At 48.1% G+C, this 14,127-nt stretch overlaps 1 protein-coding gene across 2 annotated transcripts in view; it reads right to left on the reverse strand.

Annotated features, from left to right (window-relative positions):
- The window catches only part of TMOD1 (tropomodulin 1), a 92,816-nt gene extending 79,243 nt beyond the window's left edge, over positions 1-13,573 (reverse strand). Inside the window, exon 1 of one of the 2 annotated variants that reach the window (XM_025358634.1) lies at positions 13,493-13,573. The gene's annotated coding sequence lies outside the window, so the exon portion shown is untranslated. Of the gene's footprint in view, positions 1-12,951; positions 13,118-13,492 lie in introns of those variants that run through there. The other variant, XM_025358633.1, reaches the window with a different exon arrangement.
- Between the last annotated feature and the right edge of the window lie 554 nt (positions 13,574-14,127).

Below are 14,127 nucleotides of genomic sequence, written 5' to 3' on the forward strand. Positions count from 1 at the left end.
GGGCAATTCCCAAGGGTATTACAATGCCTGTGCCAGGACATTAGGTACCTGGATGAGCAGTGGATGAAAGGCTTGCCCTGCAGAGTTTCCAGCTGAATACACCAGGGGGCCTCACTGGTAGCCCAGCAGGAGTGGGAAGGGGGAGGCTGAATGGAACCAGAGGGTGCCAGGGGCAAGGGAGCTCTAGTCCAAGAACCCATCTCCAGGAAGCAGTGAGGCAGCAAGAGGTGGGACCTCATGCAAGCTGAGGTTCTGAGCCCTGGCACATACTCCATTGGAATTTCACTTAAAAATATAAATTCAAATATAAAATTATTAAGAATTTCGGCCGGGTGCAGTGGCTCACGCCTGTAATCCCAACACTTTAGGAGGCCAAGGCGGACAGATCACTTGAGGTCAAGAGTTTGAGACTAGCCTGACCAAATAGTGAAACCATGTCTCTACTAAAAATACCAAAAAAACCCAAACAAACAACAACAACAACAAAAAAACCATTAGCCAGGTGTGGTGGCAGGCACCTGTTATCCAAGCTACTCGGGAGGCTGAGGCAGGAGAATCACTTGAACCTGGGAGAGAGAGGTTGCTGTGAGTCGAGATCGTGCCGCTGTGCTCCGGCTTGGACAACAGAGTGAGACTCTGTCTCCAAAAAAAAAAAAAAAAAAAAAAAATTCAAGACAGTGACTGCAGAACATTCCACTAAGCACAGGGTCCCTCTGAAAGCAGGGCTCTGTGCACCTGCACAGGTGTACAACCTGTTTCCAGCCTTAGCCCCAGGGCACACACTCTGAAGGCCCCAGGGCCAGACTCAGCCTTGGCTCACATATGATGGTCCTTTTCCTCCCTAGTGTCTTCCAATCCATTGAAATTTCTAGTCCCGGGGTCTAGAGGACACTAGGGCCCCTGTGCAATGGCAGAAGGAGCATTGCCATAGAAGTCAGGGGGCCTGGTTACAAGTCCTGACTTTAGTTGAAGACCTGCCATATGACCTTGAGCAAATTGCTGTGCTTCTCTGGATTTCAGTTTCTACAACCTAATTCACTGGGTGAGGATTTACTGGACACCCACTATGGGGAGGGCATGCTGGGTCTTTTTGGAAGAGACAGAAATTAATAAGAGGTCCTAGCTCTCAGGCGCTTATAATTAACATGGGGAGATAAGACTCACACAGAGATTCCTGGGATAATGTCACACCCATCATCTCTTCATCCACCACCCTTGGAGCAGAATGGATGCCCTGGGCCCTTAGTTCCCTTTACAGGTGAGACCTCACCTTGGGTCAGCCTGGTTAAAGATGAGAGCTTGAACTAGGGGTCATGCAAACCTGGGCTGAAATCCTTGCCCCTGGCTCTAGCTGACTGGGCAGCCTTAGGCATACCACTTTGTGCCTCTGAGATTCGGGGTTTCTTCTGCAAAGTGAGAGCAGGACACGGACTGAATGTTCTCCCAAGGGGCACTGTAAAGGGGACATGAGAGAAAGGATGATACAGCTTGATAACCAGTTTCCTTCACCTTCCTTCAGGCCCAGCCTGCAGCCTGCAAGCACCGGTTGAATGGATGTGGCTGAGCAGCCATGAGAAAGATGTGGGGCTCTCCAGTGACTGTAGACGCAGCATAAATCAACAGTTCGAGGTGTTCATCCCCAAAGCCATGGTGAGACTTCAGCTGTTGCAATAAAAGTGTAGTGCCAAAGTAAGGGCAATGACAGTCTTGCTTGGCTTTGCGCTGGAGCTCTCAACTCTGGGCCACACTGTTTTGTGGGGGGCGGGTGGTAATAATTTTTTTAAACAAGACACTGGCTATATACAGTCAAGTGTGCAAGGCTTAAGTAGACAACCCATGTGACTTTCCCACATTTCTGTACCTATGGAGACACTCAAATGAAGATACTAAACCTTTCCAGCCCCCAAGAAAACTTTCTTAAACTCCCTCCTAGTCTATCTCCCTCAAAAGTAACTATAATATATATAAAATAATATATTTATAGTACTATCCTGACCTTAAGACTGTATATTAGTTTTGGCTTTTTGAACATTGTATGGAAATGTATAGTGGATGTGTTTTTGTGTGTGTGTGTGTGTGTGTGTGTGGTTTCTGTAATTCAACATTGTATCTGTGAGATTCACCTGTGCTATTGTGTGTAGGAACAGTTTGTTCTTTCTCATTACCTGAAATATACCATCATTATCTTATTTGTTTTACTTTTAATGGTCATTTAGGTTATTTCCAGTATTGAGTAATTACAAACAGTGCTATGAATATGTCTTTTGGTAGAAATAAGCACTTCCTTCTTTTGGGTGTGTACCCAGGAGTGGAATTGCTAGGTCATAGAGTAGGCATACGTTTAGTTTCAGTAGATATTGTCAGTTTTCCAAAGTAATTTTACACTTTTACATTTCTACCAACAATGCGTGAGCATTCCAGCTGCTCCACAACCTTGTCAACACTTGGTACTGTCAGCACCTTCCTGTTAGCCATTCTGGTGGGTAGTGAGTGGGAACTCATTGTGCATTTCCCTGATGACTAATGATGCTGAGCACGTTTCATATGCTTTCTGGACATGGGGATGACCTCTGCTGTGAATTGAGCCTTCTCTCTTGAGTGGTGCTGAGTCCAGACAAGGTGAACAAGGTGTCATATGAAGAACAGTTGAAGGACCAGGAGGAACATGGTCACACTCTCCAAACCTCTACTGGGCTCACCTGGGGAAGAGGGAACAGAAGAGGTCTGTGGCTCCCCAGAGGGCAGAAGACATAGATTTATTGAAATTACCAGGAGGTAGATTTCTGATCAGTACAAGGAACTTTCTAACAATAAAAACGCCCGAGGGCTGGCTGGGCACAGTGACTCACACCAGTAATCCCAGCACTTTGGGAGGCAGAGGCAGGCAGATCGCTTGAGGCCAGGAGTTTGAAACCAGCCTGGGCAACATGGTGAGACTTTGTCTCTACAAACAATTCAAAAATTAGCTAGGTATGATGGCGCACTCCTGTAGTCCCAGCTACTCAGGATGCTGAAGTGGGAGGATTGAAAGAGGCTGCAGTGAGTCCTGTCTGCATGACTGCACTCCAGCCTGGGTGAAAGACAGACTTAAAAAACAAACAAACAAGCAAACAAACAAAAAAACTGCCCAAGGGTACACTGGGCTAAGCCAGGAAGTAGTGAGCACCTGTCTCTATAGGCTGTGAGCAGCGATGGCAGAGCCCTGGATGAGGTCTTCCAGAGAGGGTTGATGTCTTAATTGATGGTAGTTGTTGGGGAGTTGACAATATAGGATTTAAGGCCCTTTAAGGCCTAGTTCTATTATGACAGATGTGTGTGGAGCCCCGGAATGGAGGAGGATGGGGACTTAGAGACCAGCTATTGTTAACAGGCTTGTTTTCTGGTTCATTTGCAGTTATTTTCCCTGGCTGATTTCATTCTCTTAGTCATATGGGAAAGTACCTTCTAAAAAAACAAACACGCTAAACATAGTGTTTGACTCCATCACTTTCTGCAGTTGCTATGAGCTTCATCCCAGAACACAATGAGCCATGCTCGATGCTCTAAACATCAAAGTTGTCAAGTGGTTTAAATTGGAAAAGCCTGTGCGTGTGTGTGTGTGCGTGCGCGCGTGCGCATGTGCGCATTTTCATTTTGCATCTCTTGGGGTCATCACGATGTCTGAGTCACCACAGCAATCATTTGTAAGCAACAGGGTTCCAGGAAAAGAGTCTGAAGACATCTCCCTGTCTCAGCTGGCCTGCCCACCTGCCCTCAAACCATGCTGCACTCCACTCCTCCCCCATCTCTGCAACTTTTCTGGTTCAGGCCACACTTAGCTCTCCCCATGGTCTGCCCCTTCCATTTCATTTTCCTCCACACCAGCAGAAGAGAGTTCTAGGAAGCCAAAGATTGTAATACAAACAAGAGAGGCCATCAGAGTTCTCTGGAAGTTATTGCATTACCTTACTCCCACAAGACTAAAAGCTACTTGAGGACAGACATCTCTGTCTCCCATGGTCCTTCACAAAGCCCTGCACCTGTCCAGCACTGAAGACATATTCCTTGAATGAATGAATGAATAAATGCCTAGCATTATTAATAGCTTTGATAGCCATAAGTCAAAACCACTGGTAGAATAAAAGTTAACCTGCAGGCTGGGTGTGGTGGTCATGCCTGTAATTCCAGCACTTTGGGAGGTTGAGATGGGCGGATCCCCTGAGGTCAGGAGTTCGAGACCAGCCCGGCCAACATGGTGAGACCCCGTCTCTACTAAAAATACAAAAATTAGCCAGGCGTGATGGTGGGCACCTGTAATTCCAGCTACTGGGGAGGCTGAGGCAAAAGAATCGCTTGAACCTGGGAGGTGGAGGTTGCAGTGAGCTGAGATCATGTCACTGCACTCTAGCCTGGGTGACAGAGTGAGACTGTCAAAAAAAAAAAAAAAAGCTAACTTGTAGAAAAGCTTGTGGAATTCATTCCTATCCTCATTCTCCATTTTACAAACATGAACTTCATCACGTTGCCTCATAGCAGGCGTTAATGTAAGGTAGAGCTTTATGAAACATGTTTTTGTATTTTCTGAAAAACTAATATGAAAATTAATATGAACAATACCTAAAAGCAAATGGCTAACTAGGGAAAAATATATCTGCTTCATATTAAACAAAAGGCTGATTTGTTTAATAGACAAAGAATTCCTCCAATAAAAAAAAACAGAACAGGCCAGAAAATGTGGGAAGACGAAAGGAATGGACAATTCACACAAAAGGAAATATTAATGGCGAATACACATACAAATAATAACAAAACTCATGTATAATTATCAAAATGTAAATTGTGGAATGAGATATCAGTTCTAGCAGATTGACAGAGATTTAAAAGTCTGAGAATTCCCAGTGTTGACAAGATGTGGGGAGACCAGTGTCCTCACACAGAAGATAAGTTATATTATTATACCCTTTTTCAGTTTGAGACCAGCCTGGGCAACATGGTGAAACCCCATCTCCCCTAAAAATACAAAAAATTAGCCATGCATGGTGGCATGCATCTGTGGTCCCAGCTTCTGGGGTTGCGGGGAGGACCACTTGAGCCCAGAAGGTGGAGGTTGCAGTGAGCCACTGCACTCCAGCCTGGGTGACAGAGTGAGACCTTGTCTAAACAAAACAAAACACAACAAAACTCTATTAGCGAAAAAAACACCCAAACCCCCAAAACCTGGAAATGGCATAAAAATTCAACAAGGCATTGAGTAAATAAATTAGAGACATATAACAGACTGCTATTAACACCATCCTTGAGACTACTGTAGGCCACTTGTCACTGTACCTTATAATAGCAAGCTTTGCTTTGTTCTTACTGCATACCAGGCACAATGCTAAGCTCTTCACATGGATTATTTCATGCAATCTTAATAATTGTGAAGCAGATACTTTTATTATCCCCATTCTACAGATGAAGAAACTGAAGTGCAGACTATGTTAGTTTTATAGGGCTGCCATAATAAATGACCACAAACTGGATGGCTTAAAACAACAGAGATTTACTCTGTCTCAGTTCAGAGGACCAGAAGTCCAAAACTGAGGTGTCAGCAGGTTGATACCTTCTGGAGGCTCTGACGGGGAATCCGTTTAATACCTCATTCCTACCTTCTGGTGTCTGCTGGCCATCCCTGACATTCCTTGGTTTGCAGCCACATCACTCCCATCTCTGACTCCATCATCATCTGTTCTTACTAGTTATACTGCCTATATAGGTTGATTTTAAGCCATCTCACGCCTTTTTAATGGCGTGTGTCCACTCTTCTTCTTAAGACACCAGTCATAGGGTAGTTAGGACCTACCCTAATCCAGTATGACCTCATTTTAACTTCATTAATTACATTTATAAAGACTGTATGTCCAGATAAGGTCACATTCTGGGTTGCTAGATGAGCATGACTTTTGGGGGGACCCTGTTTAACCCAGTAAGTACACTGACCAAAGTCACAAAGCTAACAAGTGGTAGAGCCAGGATTTGAATCCAGGCAGGCAATCAGTACTCATTACCAGTACTCCATGCTGCTGCCTTCCCATAATATAACAGCTCACACTTACCTAATGTCCCAGGCACTGTCCTAAGCATTTTACGTGTAAGAACTAATTTCATCCCCACAACAACCCCGCTTTATAGATACGGACACTAGGCACAGAAATGTTAAAAGTTGGCTGGGTGTGGTGGCTCGTGCCTGTAATTCCAGCACTGTGGGAGGCTGAGGTGGGTGGATCACCTGACGTCAGGAGTTCGAGACCAGCCTGACCAACATGGCAAAACCCCATCTCTACAAAAAAAATACAAAAATTTGCCAGGTGTGGTGGCGTGCTCCTGTAGTCCCAGCTATTTGGGAGGCTGAGACAGAAGAATTGCTTGAACCTGGGAGGCGGAGGTTGCAGTGAGCTGAGATTGCCCCACTGCACACCAGCCTAGGCGACAGAGCAAGACTCTGTCTCAAAAAAAAAAAAAAAAAAAAGAAAAGAAATATTAAAATTTACCTGAGATTACAGAGCCAGTAACTAGCAGACCTTAGATTTGAATCCAGCGAGGTGGTCTCCAGAGTCCGTGTGTGTGTGTGTGTGTGTGTGTGTGTGTGTGTGAATCAGGAAGATAGATTGTGTCTCATTATGTGTCAATTGCTATTTAAGGCCCCCCAAAGGACTAATGAAGGATTTGAGTCTGCCTTTCACTGCTCCTGGGTTCCCTGGCCTTGTGCAGACTGATCCAGAGTCCGTCCTAACCACTATACCCTCTGTCTAGTCGCCTGTCTTGACAATATACTGAGGACTGGGGCTAAGAAAATAGTTCCCTCTCCTGAAAGACTGATTGATGTTCTTCCTTCTACAATCAGACACCAAGAGTCCTCCCATTCATCTCGTGCCCCCTTTCCCCTTGGCTGCCATGAGCCATCTTAGAGCCGATTTGAGTATCCAAATACAGTTGTCATCTTCAGCCAGGGCACTGGCATCATTTTCTCTCTTTATTCTCTGTATCGGGTGTTCTTAACCTGGACTTTTGAATAGGCTTCAGGGCAATCACACACCCACTGAAATGATGTGCAAATGGTTGTGTATACGAATATATTCATTTTTGTGGCGCAAGAATTCGTAAGCTCTAATCAGATTCTCAGGAGTTTCGTGTGCTTAATCTTCAGGGTTTCTGCCCTGTCTTTTCAGAATTTCTGCTCTTACTAGTTACATTGGTCATGTAGTTTATTTTTAAGCCATCTCAAGCCTTTTTAATGCTGTAAGTGGAATACAATGTAAAACCATAATAAGCAAATGCGTGCAATGTTGCTATCCATCCTGAATTTTTAAATCTCTCTTGGTTTGCATGGAGGAAGTCTGTCCCACGTCTCCCACTCTCTTACCTTCACTTTGCACACCTCTGAGTGGTTTTGATGTCTTAGGGTCTCAGGTGTCTCAGGTTTCCACTCCAGCACTAGCCAGGCACCCATCCGGTGCTCATAGATTCAAACTTGCAAGAAGTTTGCTGACCAGAAAGAGCCCTTGATTTTGATCCAGGGCACAAACGAATTCATTCATAGATTTAAAAAGCCACTATCTTAATGCAATGGCCAGGAGGAAGCTTTGTGGCAACTAGCACGCACCTTGTTCAAATTGTGGTGGTTTGTAGATACTAATCAACACTACCTTATTAGATGTTTATTAGAGCTTACTAGGAATTATTAAGCTTATTTTGTAATCAACTTGTTAGAATTTATTGGAAACAAAGAGCTTTTTAGAAACTCAGAATCTCAAGCCCCATCTCATACCTATTGAACCAGAATCTGCATTTCTGAAAAGATCCCAAGTGATTCCAATGCACATTAAAGTTAGAGAAGCACAGATATAAAACAAGAAGACTCATTTCTCAAGTTTGGCAAACCCTGGAGAGCACTTCAGTTTGCTGGAATTGGATGACCTGGGACAATTGGATGACCTGGGACAATTCCTACTAGGGTGCACTGTCTTATTACAAAAGGTAGGTAACAACACTTGCTGTTCCTGCCTCATGGGGTTACTGTGAATCGCAAATGAGCTCATGGATTCACACACTAGCTACTTATCGTGATGGAGCTGATAGGAGCTGGGGAGCTGGCAGTGGAGAGCAGAGTAGGTGTGGTCTCTGCCCTTACAGAGCTGGTGATTTGGTCGGGTAGGAGAACATGCTGTAAATGCTGGTTGGTGTTGTGTGACTGTCACGGTTATCACAGAGCCTTCATTTCATTCATTCATTCATTCATTCATTCGGTGGTCAGCCATTTATTAAAACCTGAAGTGCCTCTACTATGTCAAACATTAAGCTCTAAGCTGCACATGGGGAAGCAGAAATAAATGATCCAGAAACTTCGTCCTCAGGGAGCTTTTAGTCTAGCCAGAGACAGAGATACATCACCGGGTGATTCCATTTAGAACACCCTCTGGCTGGTGCTCTAAGTTGGCACAGGGGGCTATGGGGGTACAGGTAAGTCAATGAAGAACTTTGCTTTTAAGGGTGATTACAAGTTCACAGGCTGAGAAGAGGGAGAACAGCGCTGAAGGCTGAAAGAACAGCTGGGGAAAGGCAGGGGGGCATGAAGGCACAGCATGCTTTTGCCATGACCAGAAGGTAAAGAGAATTTGGAGGAGTGCCTAGAGACGATTTTGGAGTAGTAGCTTGAGGCCTGGTCTTAGAGGCTAAGGAATCTGGTCTTTATCCCTTAGGAAATGGGGAGTTCCTGAAGGGAGAGAATTGACGCAAGTGAAGATCTTTTTTTTTTTTTTTTTTTTTTTTAATTTATTTATTATTATTATACTGTAAGTTGTTGAAGATCTTTTAAGAGCAGCATGGAAGAGAGAATTAATGACTTGAGGCAGAAATACTTTTAAGAGGCTTTGAGAGCAGCTTACGGGAGAGATGAAGTCCTAACTGGGATAGTGGATGTGGCGATAGAAACGGAAGTAACAGAAATTAAGGAAGGTGGCATTGACAGGACTTGGTGGGCACATGAATGGGGTGGTGAAGAGAAAGGAATCAGGAGGCAGAGATGTCTGTAGATGAGGAGCAAAGTCCAGCTTGATGCAAGAATTAGGGAGTTGTGAGGTGACTGGAGTTGTGGGAGTCAATGAGACTGTGAGAGAGTGTGCGGTGGAAAGAGAATAGGGGTAGGAGTGGCACCAAGGCACCAATAGCAAAGGGATGGGCAGCAGCGATGAGTCTATGAAGGAGGTTGAAGGATGCCAAGAGGCAGTTCTGCTTTCCTTCATTCCTTTGGGCATGGAGAGCAACAATGGAGTGGTCACAACTCATCACCCTCCAGAATCATCGCTAGAAAGGGCCCTGGGGTCACCACCCTTGAAGCCCCAGAGTGAGTGGGGCCTGAGGCTGGGGCCCCTGAGAACATAAACTGAGACAGGGATGCACATGGATGGATGGACGAAAGCCCTTGTCTCCCTCTCCCTCCCTCTTTCCTCCTCACAGATGGTAATGTCCAACCCTTTCACAAATCATTTTTTTTCTCCGAAGGAAAACCAAAAGGACATAAGAAAAGGAGAAACAAAAGGCATGCTTGAGTTTGTTTAGTTTTTCAGATCAGATAAAGACCCAACACCACCTAACACGAAAGAAAACCTCCCAGACCGTGTCCTAAGTTGACTCCAATGAGCTCATTCTCTCATTGTCATTAAGAGCAAAGAGAATCAGGTTCTATCATGATTAGCCAAAGGAAGATTTTACAAAACAAAACAAAAGAGAGGAAATGGCCCTGGAATTGTGCTGTCTGGTTCATGCTTTTCCATAGAAAGAGGCCTGTGGTTTTAAACTGATAATGGCTCCTAGCAGCCCAATAATTGATGTATCTGGTGTTCTGGCTTTGAGGGAAAAGTGAACTGGCCTCTTTAGAAATGTTGGCAGCCTGGCTGGTCCATTAGTAAGACTCAAAACTCAAAACATTGACTGGAAAAGGCCATTATGACTGGGCTCAGCAGGAGTCATCGATAGATGATGTCATTTCAGAAATAAGTAAGCCAAGGTCATGAAGCCCATGAGCAGGGTCAAAACACCCTTCACGACCCATCACCATCCTCCATCGCAGATACTGGTCTGCCAGAGACACATGGGTCTGAGCCAGGATCTCCTTCATTTTACCTTTTTTTGCTCATTCCAGGGGATGAAGGCCACCTGTCTGTGACATTCTGCAAGTCACTACGGAAGGTCCCCAAATCCTCATTATGGGCACACCTTTTAGATTCTCCTTTAACTCTCTCCTCTCTACTGGGTTCTTCTCACTTCTTGCCATACTCTTTATCCTAGAATGACTGCCTCCCTTCTGTCCCTTGTCCTCAGTTCCTGCTACCTTGCCTCTCCCTTCCTGTCTGGTCCAAGCTTTTAGAAAGAGTTGCAGGCTCTGTGGAGAGCCTTCTTCAGCCTACAGCCTGAAGAAGTGGAGAACTTCTTCAGCTCCCGTTAGCTCCTGCCTTTGCCCCTCACCACAGCTAATTATATCATTGCAATATCAGGCTCTGGGCTGAGGACTTACCCTGAATCATCTCACTTAATTCCCACAAGCAGCCCCTGTGAAATGGGGCTACTGTTATCTCCATTGTGTAGAGGAGGAAACAGGCTCAGACAGGCTGGGTCACTGGCAGATCCCATTTTCTGAGCCTGCTGCAATGCCCTGGTCAAAGTCACTCATGATCCCTGCCAATCCTGATGGTCCTTTCCCAGTCCTCATCCCCCACTCCTGTCTCTTCACAGCAAGTGACACTGCCCACCTCAGTCCTCCCTTGGCACTTGGGAAAGCCAGTCTCTCTCACTCCTTCCCCAGCTCCTCCTTACAGGATGGGTCACGCTAGAAAGGCTTCCGGGGGGGACTCCAAGCCCTCCCCACTCCAGGTCCACTAGAGACCATCTTGTCCACCCCCTCATTGTTCAAGGTTGCTCTGAGTGGGTGGCAGAACTGGGGCTGAAGCCGGGTATCCTAACCTCCAGGCCAGTCCACCTCCCAGTGCTCAGAGCTGCCACACCTACTTTGTGTTTTCTGTTTTTGCTGAGCTGCAAGAATACGCCCTACCCTGGAGGAGGGAGAAGGTGTGAGACCCTGATAAGGTGGGGCGGAGGCTATTTTTAGAGGACACTGGCTTTCGTCTTAGGCTGGGAGGAACTCAAGGGCCAATGACTTTCTAAAACACGGGTTTGTAAGACTAGCTCATTAGAGACAATACACCAAAGTGACAGTGTTCTTGTTTTCACTCTGTCTGTTGGTTGTGTGGCTCTAACTGATGGAAACTGTAGTATTTAGCTCCGTTTCCCGTTAATTCTTTATCTGTAAGTCTTTGAGATGGCTTTAGAAAAAAAAACATATAATAGAACGTAAAGTAGAAGCAAAAAGGAAACTTCAGGATGAGGGCACTATTGTCCAGACAAGGTAAAGTCCAGAAGAGCAGCAGATTCAAGAAGAGGGGGCATTGATCAGGCACTGCCAGAGCTCCCGGACCTGCCTGAGCAGTGGGAAGGGTTCAGAAAGAGATGGGAAAGGCTGGGAGACTGCAGATCTTCTGGCGTGACAGGTCCTGTGTGACCTTGAGCAGGGGGCTCTGCGGCCCTGCACGGAGGACAAAATGGCAGTCACCTCTGGAAGAAAGATGGGGTGGGGGTCCTAGGGGTTCTCACGCTGAGGGCCTAGCACCTGGGTTCAGGGTCTGGTTCTGCGATTCAGACACGGAGGAGCTTGGGCCAGGTGGTCTCCGAGAGTCTGAGGACATAGGGCGAGGGCCGGAGACAGGGTCTGTAATAGCAGCGGTGGGTAAAGGGTGTAGGAGGGGGCGGCGCTGTGCAGGTTGGAGGACGCATCATAGGCGCGGTATAGACCAGGAAACTGTGGCCAGGGAGCGGCTGGACTGGAACCCCTACCCCTGCCCAGCTCATCGCATCTGAAGCTGTGTGGCTCACAGGCTGCTTTGCCAAGGCAATGGCGGCTACGCAGCAGAGAGATGCTCATAGGCACCCCAAAAGTGCCCTTCCTAGGATTGTACGGCTTAGGATATCCAACGGCCTTAGTGGGTCCCAGGATCGAGTCTGGGGCAGCTAGTCTCCGATTTCTGCAGCCTCTCTGGATGTGTGCGGTTGGGACCCCAGCGTCCCAGGCCGGAGCGTGTGAACAGGTGGGGGGAGCGCAGGCGGTCAAGAGCGCCCGGCAGCTCTCACGGCCCGGGCTCCCAGCTTCATCGCGGTTACCAAACCTCGCCCCTACAAATGGGAAACCAAGATCCAGAAACAAGAGGGGGATTGCCAAGGCCATGCCAAGAGCCGGCGACAACCTGGGGCTCCCGCCTTCAAGCTCTTTCCAGCTCCACTTGGCCGCGTAGCGCGTGTCGTGGTGCTTTAAACCTTGTCTCCCGCAGTTTGGGAAACTTCTCCTGCCCCAAACACTCTAAGTGCGAACCTGGGCTCCACATCCAGTCGAGCCCTTACGCCCCCATTCCCACCCCCAGACTCTTGCAGGCGGAGAAGAGGCCGCGCCCCCGAGCCCGGCTCCGGCTGGCACCTGTACCCAGCAGAGCGCCCCGCGGGCGCAGAGCCCCGCCGCGCTGGAGTCCTGCGGGCGGCGGGGGCGCCCCTCCGCCAGGACCCCAGCCCGGGGCACAGCTCCTCCAGAACCCTGGGTCTTTCTCGCCTTCACAGACGCGGTGCGGAGGTCCAGAGCGGAGGGCGCCCTGGCCAGGACTGCTAGCTCGGGGAGGCGGGGTCGCTAGCGCTGGGCTCGGGACCCCGAGACCCGGGCTCCCCAGCCCCAGAGGCAACCCGAGGCGGCAGCTATTTATAGAGGGAGCCACGCTCAGTCCCTCTTGGCGGCGGCGGCGACAGCTGAATATTTTGCCCAGATATGGCTGAGGCCCCGGAGCGGGGGCAGGGAGCCCCGCGAGCGCGAGGGGGACCCCAGGCGGGGTGGGGGCTTACCCGGACGCAGAGCGGCTGGGCCGGCGCGGGCGCGGGCGGCGGGCGGCGGGACCGGCGCGGGCAGCGGGCAGATGGACGCGGGCGGCGGCCGCAGTGCTCCGGCGGGCAGCGGGCGGGCGAGCGCAGCGCGGGGCTGGACAAGCTCCCCGGCGGCCGCGGGCGGGCGGGCGCTGTGGGCTCCGGGGGTGGGAGCCAGGGGCGGGCCCGGCTCGCGCTGTCACCGCGCCCCGCCCCGCCCGCCGCCGGTTCCCTCCTTCCCTCCCCCTCCACTCGGGGGCGCCGGGGCGCAGCGCACCTCCCCGTCGGGAAGCGGCCCTGGGAGGGGAGCGCCGGGGAGTCGGGCTGCAGCCGAGCTAGCGCGGGCCCCTGCCTGGGTCTGCGCTTCCCCGCTGGTACCAGGAAGAGTTTGAACAACGGTAGAGTTTTGTGGGAAAAGGTGGGCAGATTTGCATTCCTGTGGGGTCCAGAATTTAGATTTCGAGAATCTGAAGTCCCCAAAAGTGATGGACCAAAGCCAGCTAAGCGGCCGCTGCACCTTCACCTCTGATTGAAGCGCCGCTCCCTCAGTCTCCCAGCAGCGCGGCCAGGTGGGCTCTGAGCCGCAAGCTTTAACAGCGATCGTTTTGTCAACACGTAGTTCCAACACGCAATCGAATGCATTCTCTCTACACTGAGAGCGAGTGGAGTGTCTAAAATACTGATTTTAAATGACCACAACAAAATGACCACAACAAAAAGACCTACGTTCTTAAAAGCTTTTTTTTTTTTTCCCCCAGAACAAACCACTTTAGGTGGTTTATCCCAAACACAATTTTAAGTGTTTTAATAAACAAAGGGCTCATGCAAAGGAATTTATAAAGAAATAGGAAAACGTCTTATTTTGGATTATTATGGGAGAACTTTTGGTAGGATAGACCTTAATAAAATCAGCTTTTAATCCTGATGTATAGATTATTAATGAGAAATACTCATTAATCAAATTTTGTTTCTCAAGAAAATGAATTCCTCTAAAATCCTCACAATTGTAACAGAACGCTGTTTTCAAGGGGTATATGCCATACATTTTAAAATAAGCAATGATCTAATATTTCAGATTATTTTAAAACAGTTTTGTTGTGAATCAAACATATAAGAACATACAAGTTATGTTGTATGTGTAAACAAAATAAATGTGCA

Source organism: Theropithecus gelada, chromosome 15 (assembly GCF_003255815.1).
Source record: "Theropithecus gelada isolate Dixy chromosome 15, Tgel_1.0, whole genome shotgun sequence".
Taxonomy (NCBI): domain Eukaryota; kingdom Metazoa; phylum Chordata; class Mammalia; order Primates; family Cercopithecidae; genus Theropithecus; species Theropithecus gelada.